We start from the raw sequence: 6,741 nt of genomic DNA on the forward strand, positions 1-6,741 counted from the left end.
GAAAATAGCCGATATACAAGCTCACAATGCGTCGCAACGTGACGCATTGTGAGCTTGTAGATCTGCTATTTTCAATACATTTTGTACACATTTTGAACTTGTGAAATACATTCTGCACAATGAGTACTTTTACTATTAGTACTTTAAGTACATTTTGATGCCGATACATTTCTACTTTTACATTTTCAATTCCGTACTTGCAGTATTGGTACTTTTACTTAAGTAAAACAATTGACTACTTTTTCCACCACTGGTGAAAACTCCTCGTGGTCACGTAACGTGAAAAGAAGAGGTGTAGGCCTGTCAGAGGAGGAGACACGTGCTAGTCTACACCTTCCCACATGACATGAAACATTGGGAATTGGCATGACAACAAAATAATAAAAAATAGGAGAAAAGGGGGGGGAAGAAAAAAAGGATTAAACAGCTGGAGATGAAACCCCCCTTACTTCAGTTGACAGGGTTCCCGCCGCAGCGGTCTATATGCTTGGAAGAAAAGTCTCACTAAATATCTTTGACGAAAAGAAAATACTAGTTGTGAGCTTGTGTAGATCTGCCATTTTAGGGATGCTAGGGTTCATGCGGTTAAAGTGACTACGGTACATTCTCCAATTCCTCCCCCTTCTCTTTAGTAATTCACATCCCTAGAGAAGGTGGCAGATAGAGAGGGTACCTGACTGTATGACCCCCATTTTGCAGTTGCATTCTTTCAATATTTCATAAGTGCGGTTAAAGTGTGGGGGACAGTGGGTGCAGTTGGGTGGATGTTGATTCGTGAATAATAGAGCTGAGTGCACCATTTGTATGGCGTAACAGATGAACCGTACGTGATGCCACACATCAACACAACAACGGTTTAAAAGGGCACACACTAGGCTGATTATAGTCAGAATTCTTGATCAATGTAAACTAGAAATTGTGTCTAATGGGGCAACAATCTCAAATTGAACTTGATATTGAGTCAAACTGACTCCCCGTCCCCAAGAGAATGTCTTTTTTCATTCATTAAAGATAAAATCTCTGCCAGTCCGAAAGGCCTCTTGAACTGTAGGTCATATAATAATTCCCGCCCCCGTTGATTCCTTTGATGGTGATGCAACTCCCCATGTTGGCCATCCCCATGCCAAACAGTTTGCATTTTTCACAAAAAAATAAACGTAATATATGTTGAACACAAATCACACCCAAATTGCAATCGCATGTTGTGGGGCCTTTATAGCAGTGGTTCCCAAAGTGGGGTCTGGGGACCCCCGGGGGTCCATGAGGGAGTTCCAGGGGGTCCCCAGCTAAATGATAGTTTGGAACCAAATGGACCCTTATGGGTCTGTAACTCTGCGACCCATTTGCGACCATTTGGTTACATTTGTACACTCTCAGAGTTAAGGGGCCCTCCTGTACAGCTTTTGTCCCCACACGTCTCAATATTTGCCATTGACGATGAAAGGAGAAGTTAGGTGAAATGTCCGCCAAATATGACATAAATTTGTAGCAACACAAACGTTAAATGCCATTGACAATGAAGGGGAGATTTACGTCATATGTAAATATGACGTAAATTTGGTCCCCACATGTCTTGCCATTTACAATGAAAGGAGAAATTAGGTAAAATGTCCGCCAAATATGACTACATTTGTGGCAACACAAACATTAAATGGCATTGACAATGAATGGAAAATGTATCATTATGTAGACGAGCAAATCGGCTAACCAATCACATTTAAATTCAGATTTTATTAATTTGGTTAATATACTGTAAGGGTATGCTTAGACTCTTAGAGTATCTACATGTATGCAGATGCTCACATACAACCGTACATACTTCATCAACAACCCATGCTGTTCCTGCAGTGAATATGTGTGTGCTTGCGTGTGTTGCTGTGTGTACTGTATATGAGTGAGTTGGTGTGGAGTTGGGGTACGACACAATGCTGTGTAATATTGTGAACGTGGGTTCATTAAAAAAACAATATGTGTAGTGTAGGTGAGAGGGTGGATGGGATTAGTGTAGCATTATGCACTTATACATGGGCCACATGCGGCCCTCACCTTCACTTAATGTGGCCCTCAGGTTAATATCAGAATACTGATATATTATTGGTTTCAGCTGTTACAATTCCAAACATGCAAACAAGACCCACTTTAATTAATTCAGTCTATATACAGTATGTAGCTTAATGGGCGGGAAGTGGGAACCCCTTTTGGTGTCTTACCCCCTCAGGCCGGGAACCCATATTTGGGTTCTGTACAGTATGTACAGTATTCAAAAATGTAAACATTTTGATGCTGCTATATAAATATTTGAAGTTTTTCAGAAAACTTCAGGTCAGGCTTTAGAAGGCGTTTTTAGAATCGGCCTTAGGCCTAAATGGGTTAAAGGACCACTTCACCACTTTTCAACCTATATTCAAATAATAGGTCCTCACTAATAATCATGATGAAATGGCTACTCAGTCTGTGTCTCATAGGAGGGCTGTGGGCGACGCGTTTTGAGCTTGTAGATCGGCTATTTTTGCTACGACAGTAATATAATGTGGCCCTCTGGAGTGAGTGTGGAATTATAGTGGCCCTCTCCATCGTCAAAGTTTCCCACCCCTGACTTAGTGTATACATAATGTTTTTTTCTGTGAAGCACAATACGTTTACCACGGTATGAAATGTGACATCTCGCGTGACAAAGAGCTCATACTATGTGTATGCTGTTGTTCCCGTGTTTCCGACATGGAAGCGAAGCTGTACTGTAGATTAGTTCAAATGGAATTACAGTGCCTTAATCTCATCTACGTGGCCTGTCGGCTGTATAGGAAAGAAAGAAAAGAAAAGTTATCCAAGCCTTTCACCGCTGGAGGGGATTAGCGCTCCCATGGTATAAAAGGTGCTGTCTGGCCCATTTCTCTCCATGGTCAAGGCAGTAATCCTGTGTTTGTGTTTCCCCCATTGACGCTGGACAGGTGGCTTAGGAGGGCAACGGGGTCCATGCAGCCATGGCCATTCAGCGCTCTCTCACACGCTATCAATCACCCCAGAGGGCCCATATTATTTAGTACCCTTCTCAGAGGGGTACCCCCCCCCAACCCCCGTCTGAGTTCTTCTTCTAGCATTATCTGTATTGATCACTTGCTCAATTAAGATCTGTGCTAAAATTGTTGGTAGGCCAGTTGAGGTCGCGTTACGTTCCTTTAAAGAGGCGACCAAGAGCATGCTTAGACTGGCGAAGAGTATCTCCTCTGACCCCTTACACGTTTTAAAGGATGAATATCAACTGTTGCCCTCCTTAAGGTGGTTTAGAGTCCCTACATTTAAGAAAAACAAAATCGTTAAACCAGTGTTCTTGTTACTGATTGTTTCTGTGATTTTTGTTCTGTAATGTCTACCATTTTGTAATGTATTGTCTTGTGTCTATGTCTTGTCTGTTTCTTGTTGTATCGTATCGTATCGTATCGTATCGTATCGTATCGTATCGTATCGTATCGTAAAAACACTACCGCCATGGGGAACAGTGTGATTCTTCACAGCCTCTACCCATGCTGAAGACATGCATGTGCATGGATTGTGTGTGTGTGTGTGTGTGTGTGTGTGTGTGTGTGTGTGTGTGTGTGTGTGTGTGTGTGTGTGTGTGTGTGTGTGTGTGTAAACAGTGGTCCACTTCATATGCCCTGATCACTGTTTGGTGAGAATTGATGGGTTTTCTATTTGCAGCTTGCCTCTAATTAACCTTTCTAATTACAGCTGTGGACTTTGACAGAAATGAGAGAAGGAGAGGAGAGAGAGGACTTTATCTTAAAGAGGAGTACGTTTGGTCGAACTGAAAGTATTTAGTATTCTGCAAGACTTTACAATATGACTTCTTGAGATTTATATATTTTTTTCTGTTGAATAATAATGCTACCAGTCATGAAACTGCAGTATATTAAATTAAACAAATGCACGTTGGGGTGCGTTGGGGACCAGCATCTCTTGCTGTCTCAATTCAAGGTCACAGTCTCTCGAATTGTGACCTTGACCTTTGAGCTTTTCAGCCCAAAAGGATTACTTCGTGGGCAGCCTACTGATCACTCTCACCAAGTATCGGGAAAAAATGGTATCCATCGAGTTATTTTGCTAAGACTCATACCTTGATCTAATTATGACCTTTTCGACCCAAAAGCGAGCATGTGTTCAGGGCAACCTACGCATAATTCATTAAAATCTTTCCAGAGAAATCACATGAATTGAACACATTATATAAATTGTTTTATTATCTTACATTTATTCATATTTATTTTTCCTTTCCTTCCAGATTGAAACTTTGAAAACCGCTCGCCTACTTTATACTGTCGGTAAAACATGCATGCACGCACACTGCCAACACACGCACGCACGCACGCACGCACGCACGCACGCACGCACGCACACACACACACACACACACACACACACACACACACACACACACACACACACACACACACACACACACACACACACACACACACACACACACAGAGAGAGAGAGAAGCCCTGTATAGTCTACTGTTCGTCCACACTTGTTTATTTACCTGTTGGTTCTTATTTCTGTCTCCTCCAGTCCTCCTATTCCATTTAGCACTTGCAAACCGGAGATAGCCATTAAATATTTAACATACCCTGAAGGATGCACTCACATCCACTAGAGCGCTTTCATTCACTTTCTCTGTCCTTTACGCCACACTTCCCATTCAAATTGACACATTTTTTATTCATAAGAGGCAGTATTGACATTACAGTTCAATTTCTTAGTCGTTTTTTGGCTGGTGCTGCAGCCCAGAGAGTAAATGTAGGTTACATTGTAGCTTTACTGGGGGAAGTGGTGAAAAAGTGCAAAGTGCAAATACTTTTGTGTTAAATTAGCTTGGAAGAGAGTAGGCCTACAAATTGATTCTTGTTTTACGCTCAGAATTAAACTAATTCTGTTACCTCATGTGGCCACTTTCAATGGACAGACACAAGGTTAAGGTTTAACTTTTGTCTGGGTGACTTTTGTACTAAATATGCACTCTGCTGTGCAGTAAATTGTTGTTGTCCATTACTTTATGTCCAGGTTACAGCAACAATTTACAATTTAGGCATTTAGCAGACGCTCTTAATCCAGAGCGATTTACATTAATCACATAGGCTACTCTAAACAATGTCAGCGGGTCAACAGCTGTGAAGAGACCCATTCTTCTCCTACTGAGAGAAATACAGCAAATAAATATACTCCAAAGGCTCTAAATGTCTCAAAGGTGGGGCGGGAGAAAAATAAGCTAAATAATGCAATTGAAGTTTATCAGGTTTTCCCCTTTGACTTTAGTGTAATAAAGCTGCTTTGACTGTCTAGGTGCGGTCTAGTTCTTTCTTTACTTTAATTATATCCCTACATCGTTTGATGCTCAGGTCAGACCACAACACAACACACTTGTACTGAACTAGAATTGTACTGAACTAGAATTGCCGCACGCCATAGGCGCGCTCCTGTCTTGGAAAATAAAATATATACAATAAAATAATTAAAAAGAAAGAAAACAAATGCACCTTAAATAAATGCACCTTAAGCAGGGCCATATTAACCCCCATGAGTGCCCCTGTGCAGATCATTTTAGCGCGGACACGACCAACCCCGAACACATGGAACACAATAAGGTATAGGCAAATAGTACAACTTCACTGGAATACAACTGGCAACCATTGCAATAAATTACATTGGTTTTCTTTTTTTTTTTTTTTATATATATATTTTTTATCCCACAATTTTGTAACCCATTTTTCACCCCTGTGTCAATCATCTAATGTGATCCTGGGCTCTACACACCCTCCGCCAACCTGGGGAGAGCAACGGACTTAACTCATGCTTCCTTCATGCTTGAGTGTCCAAGTTGCTCCTTTACACCTGACAGGGGGGAGTTTCCCTGGTTGGACGTAGCGCATGGAAGGAACACGTTATTCCAACCAGTTCCTTTCCCCTCCATCAGGCGCCCCGGTTTTCTTTTTTTGACCAGTAAAATGCATTTCAGAAATGCGACTCTCGTGCCCGAGCGAAGCTCGCCCGCCCACACACACACTGACTGACCATTGACCCGTGGAAGCTCTTGCTCTTCTTGGCGTCGGAGAGGGCAGAGGTCAGCGAGCTGTTGGGCAGCGTTGGCAGCTTGAGGTGCTGACCGAACAGAGAGGTGGTTAAGCCCTCATGCATTACCATCACCTGGAACACCACCATGCACACACACACACACATACACACACACACACACACACACACACACACACACACACACACACACACACACACACACACACACACACACACACACACACACACACAGGCGCACACACAGTTAACGCAACTCATACCCTCTGGTCTTTCCCAGGAGCCATCGCCATGTGGTGGACATTTTTGTCAAAATAAAAGTCTACTTTTGCCACGGACATACAAAATTTGTATTTAAACAAACGCAAAGAGCTATAGACCTAAATGGCTATTGCAGGTATGTAACTCTGAGAGTGTATACGGCTCCATTTGGTTCCATTTGTACACTCTCAGAGTTAAGTCATCATCATCATCATCATCATCATCATCATCATCATCATCATCATCATCATCATCATCATCAGTACAGTTATGTAGCCCAGATAGGAACAACTGTCCTAGTGGACTCCTAATGTGCCATGCATAGTGCAGTGCCATAGTTCAGTGGTTCAGTGGTCCAGTGGTCCGGGGACCACCAGTGGTCCTTGAAGAGGTTCCAG

The sequence above is a fragment of the Protomyctophum parallelum genome (assembly GCF_964188405.1).
Source record: "Protomyctophum parallelum genome assembly, chromosome: 23".
Lineage (NCBI taxonomy): Eukaryota > Metazoa > Chordata > Actinopteri > Myctophiformes > Myctophidae > Protomyctophum > Protomyctophum parallelum.